The following is a 22,551-nucleotide window of genomic DNA, read 5'->3' as shown; positions in this document are numbered from 1 at the left end:
ATGCTGCTATGCAGTCAACGAACACCAAGGGTCGCTGTTTTCCAGGTGCTGTTGGGAGAGGGGACAGGAGGCTCGGAGGGAGGGAGGGTGGTAGCATGAGAAGGATTTGGTGGCTGAATCAATGAAGGAAGCTACATATAATCAGGCTGAGCGTGGCCGGATCTCTACGAGCAGCTTAAACAAAGGGGAACCGAGGAGGGAACAGACCATGGTTTCAAGATCTGATCTCAGAGGCCTTCGGAGCAAAGAGGACATCTCAGGTGGGGCTTGAGTCAGATTTGAGAAGACCAGGCTCGTGGGAGGGCTCAGAAAGGGAACGGCAACAGGAGCGGAGGGGCTTCCAGTTTGGCTGGAGCGCAAAGAACCTGATGGGCAGTTGAGAAGGTGGACGGCAGGACCGTCGTGGGGTCCACGGACCAGGCTAAGGGGTTTATCCTTGGACCCAGAGGCCACACATAGGGGTGTCTTAGTCCACTTGCTATCACAGTTGCTATCACAGAAGCTCAGACCGGGGGCTTAAACAACAGACATTTATTTCTCACACTTATGGAAACTGGAAGCGTCTGGTGAAGGTCCATTTCCTGTTCATAGACAACCATCTTCTTGTGCCTTTGAGTGGTGAGCGAGGCAGCTCTGTGGGGTCTTTCCCCACTCATGGGGGGCTCCACCCTCATGACCTAATCCCCTCCCAGAGGCCTCACCTCCTAACACACTGGGGTTTAGGATTTTACCATGTGAATTTGGGGTGGGAGGACTCATTCAGTGCCTTGCAGGGAGACTCCCACTTTCTTAACCTTTCTCGGATCGCCCTCTCCCCACGATATCTGCTTTCCAGAGAGACCTAAAGTACCCCATCACTCTCCCTGTAATGTGGGCATGTGCCAGGCCAATGATTCTTAGATTCGAACCGTCATCGGGAAGACTTGTGAAAATACAGAGTGTGGCCCCACTCCCGGAGCTTCTGAGGGCACAATCTGGGGTCTTACAGGCCTTAAAATTTGGATCTCTAACATGTTCCCAAGAGATACAGATGCTGCAGGTTCCAGGACCACACTTTGGGAACCGCTGCTTTAGAGTAATGGCAAATCCTAAATGCCTAAGCTGGCTCTGTTCCTCCTTGAGCACCAGCTCCCCCTGGCTGGACTTCAGTGTCCCATCCGCATGACGGGGCTGCAAGATGGTCCCCACCCTGTCTAACCTCCCAGGAGGGACCGGACATACACCCCTTTATATGCCCAGAGCCTGGTTCTCTGGTTTCCTGGCTTTGCCTGTAAGGGCCCAAGGCGGGGGGGTGGGGGGGGGACTATTGTCCTCCTGTCCCCTGCCATCTGCATGCTGTGCACCGGTCATGCATTTGTAGGTCTGCTCCAGATGTTTTGTCACACTCCTCAGGGAGAAGGACCCATAGGAACAGATGCCTGGGGTGGCAGTGGCCTGGCCATCAATCTGCATTTGCAATGGGCAGCCCGGTCTTTTAGGAGTTCCCAGCCTCCCCCACGAGGGGCTTGGGCCACCAAATAGACAGACGGGGTGCTGGGCTTGGCCATGCTGCTGCAGGCATGTCCCAGAATGCCGGGGTTTATCCTTTGGCTTTTTTGTCAAATAGAAAGCTGTCTCAGCCCCGACGCTGTACGTTTAAAGTGCTTTTTCTTGGGTTTCGTGTTAGCTGCAAAGAGGCGTTCAAGTGCATTTGGAGAAAAAAGCAGGGGTTCAAGTACTTTACGGAATGTCACTTCATCTGACTGCCTGTTCAGACCCTGAGACCCCAAGATCTCAGGTGGTCCAGGGCTTGGACACTTGTGAGACTGTGGGCTCATTATCGGCCAACAGATTCCAGCTTTAAAGTAACTCCAAGTGTGAGAAAATTCTTCCTACAGACTGTTCTGGGAAAGTTGGGTTATTGGCAAGTGGCTGGTGCTGAAGAAACTGTCTATTCAGCAGGAAAATAAAATTATGTCCTCTTTTTAGACCATACACAGTAGAACATTCTAGTTCCTTTGAGTGGTTGCCTTCCAACTTCCATGTTCATTAAAACCACCGTGACACTTGCTAACCAGGGCGATACCGAGAGCCTGTTCTCAGAGATGCTGGTTCTGAGGTGGGGCCCAGAAATCTGCATTCTTAGCAAGCTCCGGGGCAGTTCCAATGGGATGGCTCTCCCAGTACAGGGTAATACTGGGTGTGTAAATGCCAAAAAAGAAGAAAATCTGGTCCATGTTGACCCACTCTTCAGTCAGAAAGCATTTGGGAGGCATGACAGCCGCAGAAGTGATACCTGAAAATAATCTGGCTACATAAAAATTAAAACTGCATCTACCTCAGAACACATCAACGTATCTGAAGACAATAAACTGGGGGGAAATGGTGCTAAGTTTGGAAAAGGATCAATGGTTTTGGTATGTAAAGAGCTCTCACAAAGTAAAAAAAATAAAAAGGCAATTGTTCATATTCAGAAAATCGCAAAATAAAAATGGCCTATAAAGATGAAATGTATTTCACTCACTAAAAATAAGATTAAACCACATAATTTCTGCCCGTAAGAAAATTTAAGCTAATATGCTAATGCTTGTAAGATAGGCTGTCTAAACCGTGATACTGTTTGCATAAACTCTCTGGAAAGCAACTTGTCTGGAGGTCTCAAGGGGCTTAAAAAAATGTTTGTGTCCTTTGGGTCAATAATTCCAAGCCAAGAAATTTAAGCTAAAAAAGCCAGAGCTATTTGGTTCAAAAACGACAGAGAGCCCAACTCAACTTTGCTTAAGCCAAAAAAGGGAAGGCACTGGCTTATAAAACTGAAAGGCCAGGGACTCTAGCTTCAGGCACAGCTTGATCAGGAGCTCAGTGTCAACAGAATCCTGTCTCTGTCTCTGGGCTCTGCTCTTCTACATTTTGGCTTCATTCTCCGGTTCCAGGTAAACAACCTCGGCTCTGCCTCCAAAGAGAGAAAGTCCCTTCGTAGTAAGTACCAGGGCAAGTCCCAGGGTTCACTCTGATTGGCCCGCCTTGGGTCAGGAGCCTCTCTTTAAACAAATCCCTGATTGGCCAGGCTTAGGCGATGCATCCAATCCTCAACTAATCTCTAACTAGGGGGAAATCCATCCTCTGATTGGCCAGGACTGGGTCAAATTTTTGAGTTTAAGTGAGGTGGAATATCTTTTATGGCTAGAGTCCTTCCTCTGGCGCCGGTGCTGAATTCGGCATAAAGTACATGGGCTGACAGAAGGGGACATGTGGTTCCCCCGAAGGGACACCAGGCTACTGTGATTACGGGGGGGGGGGGGGATGGCACCTGATGCTGGGCGTGCAAAACCCAGAAATGCCCGTTACAGATGCCAGCAGAGCGTTTAGACAAAGATGTCCACCACATTGTTATTTATAGTAACCAAACTGGAAACAACCTAAGTATCTTAGAGGAAGAGCTCAATAAATAATGCCCAAACTTAATGATTTTATAATTCTGCAGCCACTGTTACAAATTTTCAAAAATAGTATGAGGAAAAATATAGCATGTAAAGTTACGTGAAAAAAAAGCGGGGATTTAAGAAATAGAATCTAAGCCCATTTGGTAAAAAAAAAAAAAATTCTATAGGGATTTAAAAAATAGAATCTAAGCCAAATTTGGTTAAAATTCTATATATAAAACAGTGGAGGGCGCCTGGGTGGCTCAGTTGGTTGAGCGACTGCCTTCGGCTCAGGTCATGATCCTGGAGTCCCGGGATCAAGTCCCGCATCGGGCTCCCTGCTCAGCGGGGAGTCTGCTTCTCCCTCTGACCCTCCCATGTGCTCTCTCTCTCTCTCATTCTCTCTCTCAAATAAATAAATAAAATCTTAAAAAAAAAAAAAAACAGGGGAAGGATATGTACTAAACTAGTGCTTCTAAGTGGGAGGATCATGATCCTCGGGAGGATGGGGGTGTTAATATCCACCTAGTGCAACAGATCGAATCAGGGATCCCAAGTGTCCACTCCCCCGTGGTGGTGTCTACTTCCACGGCTTGCCACAGGCTCATCCTGGGCAGAGTACTCATCTCCATCTCTTGATTCGGGGTTGGCCATGTGACTTGGCCAATAGGATATTAGTGGATTATGACATAATCAGAGGCTTAAAACATGATTCGCCACACCCCATGGGACTTATCACCGGTGAGCTCTGCCATGGAGAGAATGTGCCTCTGGGAGCCCCTTGTTTCCAGAGGGATGAGAGCCACATGGAGCAGATAGGGATCCAACACGCAGTTTGGCTCCACACAAATCATTCAATCCTCAACCAACACTGAGCGAGAAATAAGTGCTTATCATTGCAAGCCGGGGAAGCTGATGTCATTCATTACCCAGTATTATAGCAGTAGCTGCTGGGTACACCTGCATACTCTTTCAAATTCCACGCTCTCTCCAACCCAAGGATCACCAGCGTGTGGGGAGCCAGGCCACCTGATGGGCATGAATTGTGTGCCTAAGGAGTGCTGGGATGCTCAGAAGTGGCTGAGCTCTGTTCTGCCATGTTAACCATGGTTAGCTTGGGATCGCAGGACTCTAATCTCTCCATTTTCTTCTTTATGCTTTTGTATATTTTCTGGAGTTTCTGCAGTGAGCATGGTTCACTTTTTTTTAAATATTTTATTTATTTATTTGACAGAGAGAGATCATGAGCAGAGAGAGGGAGAAGCAGGCTCCCTGCGGAGCAGGGAGCCCGATGTGGGGCTCCATCCCAGGACCCTGGGATCATGACCTGAGCTGAAGGCAGACGCGTAACTGACTGAGCCACCCAGGCGCCCCCATGGTTCACTTTTATAACCAGAAAAAGAAAGCTTTACTGAAAAATTGGAAAGATTAATTGGAAACTAACTCTTCCTGGCATCTCACTGATCCTCCCTTTGGTGTCCCTGAGAAAAAGCGTAGCTGTCCATTCATTCACCTGCAGGACCATCTTCAAGACTGAAGACATGGTTCTTGGCTCCCTGAATATTGTCTTTCTTCCAAGTCCGGGGTCTCTGGCTGGCCTCTGAATTAGTCCCCATTGGTCTCTAGCCTTAAAACGTGGTGTCTTACGCTGAGTTCCATTCCCCAGGTAAGGAAGTTGGCCAGACAGGGATGACAAGAAACATCTGGAAGAAGCTATCTTGCCATGGGCCACACTGCAAAGGCAAAGGGGCTTCCAGCCTTCACTCCCAGCCCCCCACCCCAGGAGCAAAGCCCTGCCCAGCCCTGCTCTTGGCCTAGGAACAGCTGGGCTACTTCGAAGCTCGTGCTTCTGGCCCCAGCATGTGCCCCATTGCTGTTAGGAGGCGTCTCCATGTCACTTGGCACTGAAGCCACCTTGTCCCTGGCCACCAGCTGCTTGGGTTCTCTGCACAGTGCAGTGCTGTGTGAGGCACTGCATTCAGAGTCCAGACAGTGGGAGCCCTGGGTCCCTGGCTGTTCTCCAGCACTGTGGAAGGGGACATATGAGGACCGGAGCGGCAGCTAGTAGCTGGGCCTAGCTGGGCTTGGTGCAGAGCAGGTGTTCCATGTTGGATAGGAGGGTGTGCGGGAGTGAATCAGGAGAGTCAGGCTCTTGTGGTCTCCCTGCAGTCAGCGGCTGCCGATGTGGAACTGGAACGCTGCTTACAGGCCACTGTACCTCCCCGGGTCATCCCTACAAGCCAGGGGCTGGAAAGCATCAGTTTCCTAGCTCCATATTACAGATGATGTGGCTGGCTCAAGGTCAAGTGGCCACTTAGTGCTTGAGCGGGGCATGAGCCCCAGTCCATTGGCCCCAAACGGAACAACTGTCCTTGTAACTGGAAACGGTTTGGTAACAAAAATAACATGAAGAACAGGAGCTAACATGCACTGGATGCTTGCATTGGGCAGTCATCTCGCTAAGCTCTACTCAGCTCACGCGGTCTGCCTACCAACCTGAGAGTGACAGTCCCCATTTTCCAGATGAGGAGACAGGCTCAGAGAGGTGAAAGACTCGCCTAAGTTTGCACAGCCCAGGGGACAAAGCCCACGGCTGTCTCCTTTCAGAGCTGGCGCTCCAAGCTGAAGGGTTCATGAGCGGGAATCAGGAACTACAGCAGGAGTTGATGGCTCGAGCTCAAGTCTCTAACAGTTCCAGGTGGAATGGAGAGAGTGTGTGCAGACCCCTGCCACCTCAAGTGTGGTCCAAGGACCTGCATCAGGGGCATCCCCTGGGACTTGTGAGAAAGGCAGAATCTGCATTTTAGCAAGATTCCAGGGGATCCCCATGCACAGTGAAGTGCTGGTCTCATTTGCTCTGAGGGGAGCCTGGCATCGCCCTCAGGTGGGGATGTGACTCCGAGGTGGCTCTAGCTCTCAGCATCCAGGGGTTGTGACCTGGGAGGAGCCGAGCCTCTGGCCCGAGCAGCCCCATGCTCAAGCTGCGGGGCCCCAGGGGGGATGAGCTGCAGTCTGATGTGTGCTCTGAGGGAGGTCCCCCTTCTGCCCTGACTGTCCTTACCCCGCCCCTGCCACTTCCAGCCTCACCTCCTCCAGGAAGCCTCCCCAGCTGTTCCTGCCCCAGGCAGAGAGCAGAGCCCACCTCTGGGCTCCCAGCAGCTCGTACACGGTTCTTGGGCACCAGCCTCCTTGTAGGTTGTCACTTAGTCACTTACACTTACAGCTCCCCCACTGGAAGGAGAAGTTCTCAAGAGAAAAGACTCATCTTTGTTTGTTTCTATGATTTTTTTTTTATTAAGGTAGATGTGACATATAACATGATAGTAGTTTCAGGTCTACCAGGCAGGGCTTCATCTTAACCACCTACCCCAGCACCAGTATGGAGCCTGGCACAGCGCAAGCCTTCAGTAAACGTGCTGGACAAATGCCTCCTTCTAGACTCAGGGTAACGATGAATGAATTCATGTCTTAGGCAAAGGAATAAATCTCTAAGTGAAACTTTTAAGGAACAGGTAGGAGACAAAAGTGAGGGGTCCACCGGGGGCAGAGGAATCTTGGCTACCACTTGGCCCTCAGGGTCATCCGTGCCTTCTGCTCAGGGCCCACCACCTCCCAGCGGGAGCCCTAGTAACCAGGCAAGAGCTTAGGAGTTCTCCAGGGGAACTCTTCGGGGAAGAGCTCCCTCTCCCCACTCTCCACAGCATCACAAGTCACAGGGATGCTGCGGCCAGTCACCCTGCGATGCTACCAAGGAATGAGGGGGAAAGGGACCTTGGGGCAGCCAGCACCCCTCCCATGCCAGGGATGGCGCCCATCTCTAGCGAGCCAGCAGAGCCTTGCTCTTGTTTGAGCTTCTCGGGCCTTCTGGCTCTTAACACATGGAATTGGGATGGATGGATGGAAGGGAATAGAAAAATGGGATGGGCCCCGTGTGTGTGTGTATTTAAATTTAATATTTACATTTCTGTCCATTAATGTATTCACAAATGGCTGGAGAGATTATCTAGAGGATGGGTTTGGGAAGATCTGACTAAAAATAAGATCTCACACTCTCTAGAAAATTGGCTGATGGAGGTCAGGGGCTCTCAAATCCTCTTTTTTCGCCTTCACATAGAATAGCACATCATTTAAAAAGGTTTCACGGGGCGCCTGGGTGGCTCAGTCGTTAAGCATCTGCCTTCGGCTCAGGTCATGATCCCAGGGTCCTGGGATCGAGCCCCGCATCGGGCTCCCTGCTCCGCGGGAAGCCAGCTTCTCCCTCTCCCACCCCCCCTGCTTGTGTTCCCTCTCTCGCTGTGTCTCTCTCTCTCTCTCTCTCTCTGTCAAATAAATAAATAAAATCTTAAAGAAAAGAAAAAGCTTTCACAAAGTTGATCTAAGACCTTTCTACGATTTGAATCTTACTATCAAGTCCTGCACGGGATACGGCAGGGGGAGGGGGGAGTGCCCATATTCCTGTCATGGTTGGGTTTCGCCTTTTTCCTGTGATCTCATATAAGCAATTATTCTAGGCAAAATGCTGCCACCTAGAAGATGAACAAATTTTAATTCTCCTTCAGCAAGTGGTGAGAAGGCGAGAATCATGAGTCGGAAAGCCAATCTGAGAGGAACATGTGCTCAAAGTCCTTCTGGGTGGGACAGGGTTTTTCTAAGACAACGGAAATGGATACTTCAACTCAGAGAGGCGCAGTGACTCGCTCCAGGTCACACAGGTGACAGATCCCAAGTCTGGCTGACCTCAGAGCTAAGGCACTTTTCCTGATTAAAGTTTCTAGAACTTTCCCCCCAAAATGCCTCTGACAGCAAAGGAGAGTGAACCCAGACTTTTTGGGAGCCTGGTGCTCAGGTCTGAGGGGAACTGAATATCTTTGCATGTTTCTGTTTCATCGGAAAATTTTATACAAGCTAATTCGCATTATGTTTCATAATATGTTATTCTTATACCAAAAAAACAAAAATCATGTTTTCTCCCTGCAAAATATCTTGGAGGACAACAGATGATCCAGGAAAGCTGCTCTGTGTTTCTGCCGCACTTCGAGTTCTGCCTGGCGGAGCTTGCGGGACTGGGCGTGGGTGAGGAGCCAGCTCTTAACCCACACAACCTCCCTTATCTGTAAACACACGCTCTCCAGGGGCTTCGACAGTTTCCAGGGATCACAGAGCCCTGAACTTTTCCATTTTTCATGTCCTGGGAGATGCGATTCACGGGATTCCCTCAGGTGCTGAGCTCTGCTCGGTCTAACTGAGGCTGTGCTGTCTCGAGCTGGCTCTCCCACCCCTCCCCTGGGCGGGCAGACCTCGGCATCTCCCCAGACCCTCTCTCCTGCCACTCTACATCCGGTCCCCCGCTGCCAGGTCCTGTCCACATGGCCTGGTCCTGACGCTGCACACTTCCCTGCCCTGCGTGCTCCATTCCCGTCCCTGCACGCCCGTCCCTGCCCCGGATGACCACAGCAGCACCTACTATGTGCCCCCTACTCAGTGTCCTGTGCCCTCTGGGACCTTACCCCAGGCAGTAGTCATGCCCTGTGATCACCAAGTGCTGAGAAAGAGACTAATGCTAGGGGCAGGGAAGAGAAGGACAAAGGCCACCTCCTCCAACCCATCCTTTAGACTTCAGCTCAAAACTCACTTCCTCCGAGAAGCCTTCCCTCTTCCTCCAGACAAGGCCGGGGCCCGCGGTTACCTGCTCCCATCACACCCTGTCCTCTTTCTTTCCAGCACTCGCCAGAATTTACAATTAGATATTATCTTGTTTAGACATTATCTCGTGTGACTAAAGCACTACTGAGGAGGGTGGGGTGGAACCCCCACTGTGCCTCCAGGGGGAGCCTGAGGAAGTGATGGGGGAGGGGTCACCCACACAGTTACCCAGAGATACAAGTATCATTAATTGCATTTCACAGAGGAGCAGACTGTGGCTGAGAGCCAGAGCGGCTATCTTAGTCATCTGAGGCTGCGTAACAAATCACCCCAAAACTTTGCTGGAAATCATGATCCTCTATTACCTCCTTATTATTCCTGGGGTCAGGCATCTGGACAGGGCTGGGCAGGCATCTGGCTCTGGGTCTGTCCACGAGGCTTCAGTCCAGCTGTCGGCCAGGCCTGTGGTTTCATCTGAAGGCTCCCCCAGAGGACAGTCAGCTTCCAAGCTCACGTACTTGGCCGTTGGCCTGGGGCTGTGGGTCCCGTTTAACCTGAGAAGTGAGCAGAGAAATGGGGTAACCTAGCCTTATAAAATTATTTCTCTTCCAGATTGCCTTGTCTCACACTTGGAAAGCCTGAGCAGCCTGTGGGCCAGGCATCCTGGAGCCCTCTCTGAGGGTTCGAGAAAGACCACAGTCCTTTCGATTTTTCCCCCACAGTAAAGTTAACTTGCACTGTGTGTCCCCTCGCCCTGGGCTGGTGGAAAATTAAATCTCAAACGTTTCGGGGGGCTCCCTCCCCATCCTCCGCCAACCCTTTTGGGGTTGTGCGGTCCTGGGCAACAGGTTTAGCAGAGATATCCCCATGAGAATGGAGGCTGAGTGAGGGCAGCGGGTTTTGTCCGTTTTGTGTGCTGATGTGCGTAGTCCAAGCCGCTCACGCATCTGCCCGTCAGACGAGCAGTCAGTCTTTGCTGAGTGTTGAATGGATGGCCTTTGGTCCTGTTGCTGTGCCCCCTGACCTAATAGACACAGTGCCTTGAAGGGAGGGACAGAAGCGATCTTCGCCAGCCAGGTCCAGATCCCGTGTCTCCTTGGGCGGTACCAGCAGGGGATGCGAGAGTGAGGCACGCCCCTGTTCTGGGACACCTGCTTCTGCCCTTTCCCCCATTCCAGCTTGTTCTCCCTGTTCAGCCAGACCTGCTTCCCCATTCTCAAATTTCCCAACTTCCATTGGTTTTCCTGGAAATATCTTTTTGAAAAATAAAAGGCTCTTCCTCCACCCTGACCCCCGGGGGTTGGGGGGTGAGGTGGGGGTGGGAGCCAGGGCAGCCCACTGCCTCCAGGGCTGGCCCGCAGCTCCCAGGGGGCCAGTGTGGGAGGGGGGGGCACCTCCAGCCCTGATTCTTCCTGATCTTCCCCAACAGGGAAACAACACACAGGTTTGTATCTCAACCAGCTTTCCAGCTCAGAGTTGCAGGCTCTGCATGAGGGGGGCGGGTGGTGCAGCCAGGAGGACGGCATCTACGTCTGCGGAGAGGTGAAGCACTTTATGGCTCAGGGTCCTGGTCCTCCTGCAGAGTGTTCTCACCTTGCCCCCTTCGGGCTTAGTCACACAAGAATAAACCAGACTCAGGCAAAGCCCACATATATTGGGCACTTACTGGATACCAAGCACAGGGTCAAGAGCTTTTCAGGGCCATCTCATTTAGTCTTCGCAACTGACCTTTGAGATAGGTACAAACAGCCCCCTTTACAGACAGGGAAACTGAGGGGCAGGGAGGTGTGGCTCGCCCAAGAGCTATTGCACGGAAATCACAACACGGATATTCTTGATGCCACTGCCCACACCTGTAATTATCATGTCCTACTGCCCCGCCACGTCACAGCCACGAGGGATCCGCACCATCGAAGGACAGGGACAGTGTGGAGGAAATTCAGAGGAATTCATGCCCAGCCCAGCAGTCTGGGAGAGCTTCACACGGAGCCTGGGAAACAGGCATCTGGGAGGAGCAATGGCTGAGAGGTGGGGACACCGCCGGGGAAGGTTCTGGGCACTTGAAGCCATCCTCTCAAGTTCATGTGTTGAGGAAGCGGAGAAGTAAGGGAGGAAGGGGTTGAGAAAGGTGTGCTGGAGCCACACTCTATGTAACTACATGGGGCCAGGCTGGGAGCACTCTCGGGGCCTGGCCAGCCTGTGAAAGGTCAAACTGTGAGTCGTGTGGGCCACAGGGCCTAACCCCAAACGTTGGGGGCGTCCAGCACCCATGTGCCCAGCTCGTTTGCTGGAGGCCGAGACCCTCTTCTCCAAACCTGTGGCCTGGTAGCAGCCATCTCCTGAGCCCTCCGCCAGGACAGCCCAGCCGGCCACCAGGTCAAAGCAGTGCAGGAAGAGGAGAGCCCGTTCTGGACACACTATGTTTATTTACACCCAGCCATGGGGCAGGCCCTGACAGGACTGTTCACATCTTCAACTCAGACCCAGCCTGAAGACCAGCTGGACTCTTTTTCTCTTCCAAGCAGCCCTGAGAGAGCTCAGGAAGAAGCCCGATTCGTTAGGACCAAACAGTTGACAGTTTTCCCTGCTCATTCCAGCTGCAGTTAAGGAAAGGGTCCATTACACATATACTGAGATTCTGGGTAAGATTTTTTTGTTTCAAAGGCTCACTTACTAAAAATATTTTTTAAGTATCTTTTTTTTTTTTTTAATTGCTCTGCTTGTCCAACTCTTTCCATAAGTGAGAAATCAGAGGCCCAGAGAGGGCCTGGAAGTCACCTGAGGCCACACAGCAGCGAGTGGCCGAGTCTAGAGCCCTTCCGGGGCCCAGCGTTCCTTGTGAACTCCAGCCCAGTCCTCCTTTCAAACGCGGATGCCAGCTTGGTTTGGAGCTGCATGGCCTGGGGAGAGGGGAGGAAAGTGGGCCAAGAGTTCAGGGCTTACTATGGCTCAGCGCAAGTGCTCCTAGAAGCCTCAGCTCACGCACGGTCCTCCTCCTTGAGGCCCTCAATGCCTCAGACGTGAGCTTGATCAGGGCTAAGCCTGAGACAGGAACCTAGACCCTACCCCACAGGCCCTTCCCTCCCTTCCTCAGCAAAGACTCCTCACCTGCTCTCCATGGCTGCACACCTGGCTCAAGCATTCCTCCACTGAGTGAAGCCTAGCACAGCTTGGAGTGAGCACTGGACAAGGAGTCAAAAGACTGGGGATCGAGCCTGGCTGGGCCACTTTGTAGCTGAGCAGCACTGGGCTGCATCTCTTACCCCTCTCACTCCCTTGGTTATCAAAAACAAAGAGCAGAACTCTCCAAAAGCAAACAGGGGTGTGGTAGTACACGTCCCCATGATCACATGCACGGTTCCTCAGCAGAGTGAATGCAAAACCAGCTCCAGAGTCAGGCTGCCTGGGATTGAATCCCACTGCGTGCTGGGCGAATTTGGGCAAGTACCTTAATGTCCCCGTGCCTCAGTTTCACCATCCGTAAAACAGGGATGATAGGGATGATAATAATAGGACCTATCCCCATAAATTAGTTGCGAGAGCATTAAGTAGGATAATATAGGTTGAGAGTTGAGGACAGTGCTCAGTACACAGTGAATGCTCAATAAAAATTAGTCTTTGTTGTTCTTGCTCCTTGAGCCACGATTAAACCCCAAATTCCCCCACCTAGTAAATGATATGCACTTGGAAGACACAGATGTTTGTCTGTCCAAGAGTCAAGCCTGGTACCTGGGGCAGGACAGTGAGTGTGGGAATGGGCAATTGCTCAATACACGTACCTGGAAGTATTATCACCTGTAAAATGGGCACATGCAATGCCCTGGAGCCCCCTTCCCCAGAAACCCCTCCCTCCCCCACCCAAAGCATCTCCTCCAGGGGTGGAGGGCTGGTGAATGAATCTTTGAATGATACATATTCCTGTGTTTGATGTTCAGTAATAATGAGCTTGTATGCAGGCTGAGTCACCAAACCTGATTCACGTCTGTGCCAAACATATATAGCCATACAATTCCAGAGGCACGGCATCAACGATCCTGGAAATTCATTCATTCAACAATCATTAGTTGGGTGCCTGGTAACCTACTGATTCATGAGTTGGAAGTGGGTAAAACATTATTTAGAAGCTACACAAGGGCAGGCAGGTAACTTAATGTTATTGGGCACGTGTTCCCTAAGCACCCGTCCTCTGATCTTGAACAAACTATACTTACGTGGCCTTGTTTAGGAATTAATGAGAGCCAACTAATCTTTCAGAAGACCTCAATTTGCAGTTTTGGTCAAAAGCCCATCAGCCTTTACAAATGAAGACCTGTCTTTCTGGGTTGGGCTAACTCCTTTGCTAGTTAAAAGCTTTCTGTGTCTTTAAAAGGGGGCGGCACCCTGTCAAATGAACCCTAAAGCATAGGCTGAAGGCGCGTGAAGTCCCACCCACTTTCTGTGACGTCCTGTGCCCCGGCTCCTGATTGCCCGCTTCAGACGTCAATCGCGGGGCGTGTGTCTTGCTGGGACACAGTGGAGGTCTAGCTTGTGGTTTGCGGAGCGGTCGGGTGTATTCTCCGCTCGCCCCCACGCCCTCGAGGCTCCCGCCGCCCGACCCAAAGGCGGACCCAGCCAGTGGCTTCCGCGGCGCCCTCCCGCACCGGATCGCTCCTCCCTGGAGCGAGACCTGGCCCGACGGCTCCGGTCACTATGGTCAGTGGTCGTGGGGGGAAGCGGGGGAGGAGGAGCTGGAAGGGGGGCGCGGTAGGCGGGCTCGCCGCCGGGGCGCATGTGCGCTCGCGGGACGGGGGACGAGCGTCCGGCTCAGTCCCCAGCGCGGGTCCCGCGGCGTTCGGACCCCGGGGAATAGTGAGTCGGGACGGATGCTGGGGGCCCCGTCCTTCCTGGGAAGGCCCTGCAAGGCCCCGCCGTCCCCCGTGGACGCCCAGCGAAGGGGACCCAGCCCGGCCTCTAGGACCCCGGCCCCTGGCGCTCTCGTCCCCGGTGTCCCCGAGGGTGTCGCCGCGACGGCGCAAGGTAGGCGCCCTCGACGGGAACGGGAACTGGGAGACTCCAGGGCTAAGGGTCGCCCTCTTTGTTAAGTAGCCCCCCCGACCCCTCAGTGGGCAGCTCAGGGCGCCACCCACACAGGGCTCGGGCACTGGAGACCTTCCCCGCCAAGCCCCACAAGTGACCTAGGAGGTGCAGGAGTGGCCGGTCGCGGGACGTCCTCTCCATCCCGCAGATGAACAGACGGTGTGTGCATTAGGACACACATGGAGAGCCTGCCTCAAGTTATGAGGCAGGTGAATTAGGGGTCCAGGCAAAGCGAAGACTAGAGGAACCCCTGATTCAGAGCGGAAATGGCCCCAGAGACATTCTGAGGCAGGCCAAACCTGGAACTTGGGTAGGTGGGGAAACTGAGGCCCAGGTAAGGAAGGGGCTGGGAGTGATTGTGGTGGACCTGGGACTTGAACACAAGCCTCTGGATTCCCAGTCCGGTGCTCCTTGGGTTACATCAGTCCATTTTCCAGGTTGTGGGGGGAGGGGTCAGGCACTCTGCAAGGCACTGGGTGTAACGACTGTGTAAAACCCTTTAATCCTCAGCCTCCTGCTCCAGGGAGCTTGTAGAGTGTAAGGGCTGGTGACCCCTATGGTGGCTTGGGGTCACACAGCTCCGAGTTCAGATGCCACCTCCACCCCTTGGAAACCAAGAGGCTTTGGTTGGTCTTCCCCCCACCCCCCCCACCCCCAGCACTATTTTGTGCATCTGCTCAACAGGCGCTGCAAGGACCGGGTGAGGTGATGCCCGTGGGGCGCTTGGCCCAGGTAACTAGCTGTGGTTGTTCCTGTGATAACAGAGTCCTGGAAGTGGGTGGACACAGGTGTCTGGTTCTTCTTGGCCTCCTCCCTCCCATGTCTGCTCGGGGAGATGGTCACCCCTTCAGGATGCTGCTGGGCTGGGGCATGGGTCAAAGCATGGTCATGGCCTGTTACATTCTGAGTATGGTGTGGGCAGCAGGTCATCCAAGTCGGGGGACCATCCTGGACAAAGCAGCCTGCTGCCGGGGCATCTAGAAGCATCAGCTTCCTGCTTCTACCCAGTGCCCAAGCGTTTCCCTGGCTCGGCTGCTCCTGGAAGGGGGCCCAGGCGTTTCTGCATCTGTCACCCACCAGGGAGTGGCAGGGCCTGGGGTAATAATGGCTTTAGCAACCCCAGAGCTGGAGCCTGGCATGCCTTCTGGCCACCACTGGGAAGCTGAGAGGAGGGCAGGGACGGTGGGGGGGTGAGGACCTGAACTTTTTGTCTTTGTGCTACACAGCGAGGCCTCTGACTCCACCTTCCCCACTGCCCTGGACTCTCAAGACCGGAAGTTAGAGGGCAGATGGGGTGAGAAGCACCAAGCCCTCACCCCGTCAGGGAAGGCTTGGGGGCCTTGGAGAGGGGTGAAGTGGTTAATCCACCCAATAGGATGTCTGCCTGGGAATCACAGGGTGGGAGAGGGCTGTGCAGTGTCTGTGTTCCTGTTTGTTTACCCAGCATTTATTGAGCACCTACTGTTAGCTAGGCACCATGCTATGCGGGCTCTGGGGTGATTGTTGTTTCTTCGTGGTGTGAATGGTGCTATCTGTGCGGGGGCTGTAGGGGAGAGGAATGTCCTTGGGAAATACAGCATCTTCTTTCCTCTCCCACTTCAAAGTCACTGGGCTAGGCTGGAGGGAGGGTCCCATGTAGGAGACACAAGGCCCCTTAGGAAGGCAGGGGCCGGGATGAGGTCCAGGCCTGGGGCAACCACTGGCTAGGGCTATTAAGTCATAAGTGCTCACTCAAAATGCATCAATGAGCATGCGAGGTGAACAGTAAAACCACAGGGCCTTTCAGGGCTTTACTCTTTTATTTATCAAACAAGCCCCCAGGAGGCAGGCACCCTAGTCATGCCCCATGATGGGCAGTGATGAGAAAGACGAGGGGCGTGACCTCTCTTAGGAGCTCACTGCCTGTTGGTCAAGACAGAGCTAGACACAAGCAATTCCTGAGCTCCTGATCATGGCCCCAGAGGCCTGACTGAGGGCTTTAGGAACACAGCAGAAAGCTGGTACGCTCTGAGGGTGCAGGGAGTATCAGGGAAGGCTTCACAAGGGAGTCTTTTGAATGGGGTTTTGAAGCATACATAGGAGTATTCAGGAAGGATTTGAGGAATAGTACATTCCAGGCAGGGTAGGACAGTGTGCTTAAAGGCCTGGAAACATGGTTAAGATTGGGATATTCTGGGAAAGGTCTGTGTGGATGCATGGGGCTCAGAGGAGGGAGGGGAGATGAGTCAGGAAAGTAGGAAGGGTCAGGATGTGCTAAGAAGGGCTTCACATGCTGTGCTGTGCACTTTGAGTTTTATTCTGCCGATGGGGAGGTAGCGAGAAATGTAACATACTTCGGGCAAGTACGAGGTGGTTGACTTGGATGAGCTCTCTGGCAGTGGGGTGGACACAGGGTTGGAGGTGGCCAGGCCGGGTGAGACCCGCTCATGCATTTGTTCACTCGGCCACTCAGTGCGCATTTTTGGAGCATGACTGCGTGCCAAGCACTGGGGGATCTGGTCTTGACAGGTGTGCAAAATCCCTGCCCTCGTGTTGTTGACATTCTAGTGGAGGGACAGACAGATTGCAAGGAAATGAGTGAACCTACGTGGCAGCCAATGCGCTGAAGAAATAAAGCAAGTCAAGGCGGTGGGGGGTGGGGGAGGGGCGACTTTACACAGGGCGCTCAGGGAGGACCTGTCTGAGGAGGTGATACCACCTGAGTCTGAAGAAGAGGCGCATCCACAGCAGGAATAGCATGTGCAAAGGCCCTGAGGTAGAAATGGGCATGTCTTGTTGGAAGAACTCAAAAGAGATTCACTGAGGCTGGAGCTCTGGGAGAAGAAGGTAGGCAAGGCCGGATGTTGTAGGACCTGGCAGGGTTGTCATCAAGTCTTTTCCTACGGTGAGGGGAGCCCCGGGAGGGAACTGAGGAAAGTTGTGCCCTCCTCTGGCTCACATGGGCAGCAGCCTTTGGTGGCTGCTGTGGAGGATTGTGGGAAAGAGGGGCAGGAGCGGAAGCTAGAGGTCGGTTGGGTCGATGCTGTTGCAGCCTCCTTGAGGTGGCAACTCTGGCTTGACCCAGGAGCAGAGCCGATGGAGAAGAGAGGTGTGCAAGTGGGGTCCTAGGTTTGGCCTGAGCTCTGGCTGGATGGAGGGGCCTTTCAGGGGGCCGAGACCCCTGGAGAGGAGGCAGGGGTGGAGCGAGAGAGCAGTTGGGGCACGGTAGCTGGGGGATGCTGGTCAGACATCTTTGTGGCTGCTGGCTGTTTGAGGCCAGAGCTTCAGGGAGAGGTCAGGGCCAGAAATGAAAATCGGAGGGTCCTTCAGGAGATGTGTGAGTCCAGGCATCAAATGAGAGAGTGGCTGGGGTCTGAGTTCACGGTCTCTGCAAGGCTAGCCAATAATTGTGACCCAAGAGGGATGGGAGCCCAGATGCAGGGTCTTCCCTGTTTCCTTAGCTGAACAGCACAGAAGGGGCCTATGGGGCCCCCCGAGGATGTCCACACCTAATCCCCAGAACCTGTGAATAAGGTCCCTCACATGGCAACAAGGGCCTCACAGGTGTGGTGAAGTTAGGGGTATTGAGATGGGAGAAGGCCCTGGATCACCCAGGCGGGCCCAATGATGTAATCACAAAGGTCCTTATCACAGGGGCCGGGCAGAGGTGGGGGCGGTTCAAGTGAGGAGTTGGGACAGTGGAAGGAGGGGGATCATGAACCAAGGAACGCAGGTAGCTTCTAGAAAGTGAAAAAGGTAAGGAAATGGGTTTTCCTCTGGAGCCCCCAGAAATGCAAAGTAACAAACGAGTGTTGTTTTTAAGTCACCGAGTTTGTGCTAACATGTGTTAGCCGCAACAGGAAAGTGGTTCAGGGCACTAGGTCTTCCCTTGATCTTTTGCCTCCAAACATCGTGATCACTCATCAATTAAAAAATTGATCATTCTATGCATTCATGTATTATACATCCCGTCCTAAAGTAGACAGTTCAAAGGGTGTTTCCTTCCAGCTCCAGTGGCAGCCCACTGTGGAGACCCCAGCCCCAGGCAGCAAGACCAGGGCTGGGGCCCCAGGGACCCGAGACCCCTGGAGAGGAGGCAGGGGTGGGAAGTGACAGGGACCTTCTGAGAGGAGAGGGAAGGCTGGCCAGGTTCGGAGCCCTGTCCGGGTGACCCCTGGAAGCTCTAGCCTCTACTGTGAAGGAGCCGGTAGCTTGAGGTCAGGCCACGCGGTGAGTCGTGGCTTCTGGGGCACGGGGCCTGGTTAACGAGGCTGACTCAGCCTGTGGTCAGCCGTGCCTGTGGAGCAGCCTCAGAGGGAGGTCGGGCTGGCCGCGGGCTGGCCTTGCCTGCTGGGGCCCAGGGTGGGCCTGTGAGAGGCCCACCAGCACCTCAGAGCCTGGGTTCAGGGATGTGCACAGACGCAGTAAAGGGTACGTTGAGGGGGCTCTGTAGGCAGAGGTGTGAGCCCGAGGCCTGACTGTTGAGGAGCCGCAGGAAGTGACAAGAGGACACACGTGAGGGCCAGATGGGTTCTGTTCCTGGAGGATGAGAAGGTGCAGGAAGGCACCCAGGTCTGTTGAATACATTTTTTTTTTTTTAAGTACGCGCCAAGCCCAGCATGGAGCCCAGTGTGGGGCTTGAACTCACGGCCCTGAGATCAAGACCTGAGCTGAGATCGAGTCAGATGCTTAATCAGCTAAGCCCCCCAGGTGCTTCCTGTTGAATACTTTTGATGTGCTGGGTGAGCAGGGTCCAAGTCCCTACCAGAGATTGCCTCACTGTGTGACCTCAGGCAGATGGTTGACCTCTCCATGCCTCCATGTCCATTTGTAAAACACATACTTCAAGCCTTAAATGAGATAATCTACAGCACCTGCCATAGTGAATGCCCAGCAATGGTGGTTTCATTCATTCATCAAGTGATCACTGAGCACCTGCTGGGTACCAGCTGCTGGAATGCCCCAAGGACCTGGGGTACACCGTGAACAGAAGGGACCAAGGACCCTGATCTTTTGGAGCTTTATTGTCCTACTGTCTTGCTTCTCATGAAAGCCCAGGGAGACTGAATTCAGGCCTTGAGCTGTACCTATTCCAAGAGGGGCCTACTGAGAACTCATGGGAGGGCAGGGATCTTGCTTGGGGTCACATGTCATCTCATGAGACAGGCCTTTAGGATCGGTTGGACTGAGCTGCCAGAGCCCACTCCTTTTGGCTCTGCACCTCCCTGTCCTGCAGCCTGTGTCAGCCCAGCCCATCATCTCCCAGGGGTACCTGGAAATCCTCGAACGCCAGGTACATGGGGTTCCCTTGGGCAGGGATGCAGAGCTGTGGGATCGAACTCCCCCATCACCCTGGTGGGGGGCCACTCCCTGTCCCTTCTTGGAGGCATCTTCAGAAGCTTTCAGGGCTTTGAACCAAAGTGGTTGGATGCACGGACTGGGCTGTGGGTGGAGAGCTGGGTGAGCCCGGCTTTTTGTTGGTTTGAGGCTGGTGGAGCAATGCTCGGGGCTACGGGGCCAGGTTTTTGGTCTGTAGAGAGAGGCTTTGGAGGAAAGACCAGAGGAAAATGGGGAACCTGAGTCTCCCCGCATTTGGAGGGGGTATGGCCTCGGGCTGGGATCAGCTTTGCCACAGTAGGTGCTTGGATTTCTGCCCAGGCCCTGGAGGCTGTGGGAGGAAAAGGCCAGGGAGACCGAGGCCACGCTCCCAGAGAGGACTCACACCTGCTCTGAATGCCGAGCCCACCTGCGAGTGCATGGGGCTGGGTCCCAGGATTGCTGGGGAAGAGCCAGTGATGGAAGAAGTGTCCTTTGCTCACTCTGAAATATATAGGCCTCGACTTAACCTGCTAAATGCTGTTTCCAAGCAGAGTTGCGAGCTACCTAATTAGCATATGTATCTGCAAAACAGCAATTAAAGGCTGAGATCCTTTCAGGTGTCCTGATTAGGTCTGACGGAACATTGTCAGGCCTGTGCTTTGAACATAACATCCTGGAAAATTTCAGCCACGATTAGAATATAATAAAATAACACCAATTAGAGTCAGCCAACGTCAAACCCAGAAAGCATTGTACCAGATAATGGGCCAGTATTTGAGGCTATGCCCAGGTTCTCCCTGGCATTTGAGACTCTAGTTTTTCCCCAGAGCTGTGACCAGGGCCATGCTGCTGGGGAGGGGAAAAGGGAGGGGGACGGGGACCTCCTGGACCTGACTTGGGCCATGCTGGAAAGCCCCGGGGCCCGGAGCCCCGATAAATCCACCTGTGACCACGAGGGGGCGCCGGAGCTAACCCGAGGCTCCATCACCTGTGGTGGAGGCGGACCACCGGGGAACGATTTGTCAGGAGGGGTAAATCTGAAAATAGTATCGAATGAAGCAAAATAAAAAGGTCACAATATCTGTATGCACATTTAAAACACACGCATACATAAAACAACTCTGTAGTTTTAAGAAGACCAATAGATTCCACTTAAATGAGGTCCCTGGGATAGGCAGATTCACAGAAGGTCGGATGGTGGCTGCAGGGGCTGGGGCGGGGGGAGGCGGGAATGGGGAACTAATGTTTAATGGATAGAGGGTCAGGTGGGGATGATGAAAAAGTTCTGGGGATGGAAGGTGGTGATAGTTGCACAATCATGTGTGTATTAAATGCCACGGAACTGTAAACTTAAAAGTGGTTATGGGGGTATATTTTATATATACTTTCCCTCAATAAAAAAGGTACTTATCGAAACACGTGCCACAGGCACTACCTACTGGGGGGGGTGCATGGGAACAGGGATGAAGGAGAAGCCAGTGTTGACAGTGGGACTCGAACCCCGAGTATGATGAGCTCCACCCTCAGTGGCCAAGAGGTGCCCTGAACTGCTATTCAATATTTTTCCTTTAAATTCAACAGCCTAAGGAAATTTGCCCCTCAGGCCAAGTTTATATTATGGCAAGTGGAAAATCTAGATCGGCTTTCCTGGTCCAAGGTGCGTGTCCCTTTCCCTGATCTACTGCTAATATTCTCATTTTGACCGTTGATGGCCCTTTGCTACCATCTTCAGTACTTATCCTTACATAGTTCAGAGTAATTCCTTAAACTCCTTTCCATGCCTCCATCACTATCCTCTCAGAAACGACTGAATACAACTACAGGCTCCCCCAGCCCGTTGTCTGCCTGGGTTTTGTTTGGGGCAGGCCAGGCAGAAGCAGCGTTAGATACCATTGGTAGTGCTTTTTAATCCATGTTTAGAAAGGCCTGAGGGGCGCCTGGGTGGCTCAGTCGGTTAAGCATCTGCCTTCGGCTCAGGTCATGATCTCAGGGTCCTGGGATCGAGCCCCGTATCGGGCTCCCTGTTCCGCGGGAAGCCTGCTTCTCCCTCTCCCACTCCCCCTGCTTGTGTTCCCTCTCTCGCTGTCTCTTTCTGTCAAATAAAATAAAATCTTAAAAAAAAAAAAAAGACCCGAGCCAACATTTTAAGTCCTCGGCCTGTAAAAACAAGCCTTTTGTTAGTGAGGTGGGTAATGGGACTTTGGAATGAAGTGAGAGTGAGTGAGAGGGTGCCATAGGGTGGGCATGCTGGCTGTGTTGAAACATACCTGAGGGTCACCTTGCTTTTCCCTCAAAACCGCAAAAGTGGATTTTTTATTCTGAAACTTACGGGGTCCTTTATTAGCACATAGTAATAGGAGCGCAAGATGAACCGTACAGCAACAGTTGCTATGCCAGTAATGGAACTCTTCCATGATTTAGAATAGATCCAAACACGTTCACTTCTCCTAAAAATGCCAACCAAGTTAATAAAACAGGCTTTTTTTGGGGGGGGGTTGTTTTTTTTAATATATTTTTTTAAATTTTATTTATTTTTTTGAGACAGAGAATGACAAGAGAATGAGAGGGGTGAGGGTCAGAGGGAGAAGCAGACTCCCCACTAAGCAGGGAGCCCGATGCGGGACTCGATCCCGGGACTCCAGGATCATGACCTGAGCCGAAGGCAGTCGCTTAACCAACTGAGCCACCCAGGCGCCCTTTTTGGTTTTAAGTAAGCTCTGTACCCAATGGAGGCTTCGCAGCACCCGTGACCCAGAGATCAAGGTCGCGGGTGCCCCTCAAAGCTGGCTTGTTTTACATTTAAAAAGAATTGCAAATGAAAATGGAACCCTTTGGGGCTCCTGGCTGGCTCAGTCGGTAGAGCTGTGACTTGATCTCTGGGTCATGAGTTCAAGTCCCACGTTAGGTGTAAAGCTTACTTAAAGAAAATGGAACACTTTTAGGCTCCCTGCTCACTGGCCAAAAGACACTAGCAGAGTGGGAAGGAGTTAAAAGTATGTTGGAAACCAACTTTCTCGTTGGCATGATTAGAAATTTTGAAGGAAACTGACAAGAGAATAACTTTCCCTCCTGATGTCCCGATGTGTTTTAACATCATGTCCGGACATCACCTGTAAATCATCTCTTATTCCCT

Source organism: Eumetopias jubatus, unplaced genomic scaffold (genome assembly GCF_037043125.1).
Source record: "Eumetopias jubatus isolate StellerSeaLion01/CBP00866 unplaced genomic scaffold, mEumJub1_p1.0 scaffold_7, whole genome shotgun sequence".
NCBI lineage: Eukaryota > Metazoa > Chordata > Mammalia > Carnivora > Otariidae > Eumetopias > Eumetopias jubatus.
The sequence above is the reverse complement of the archived record's forward strand: the minus strand, read 5'-3'. Positions refer to the sequence as shown.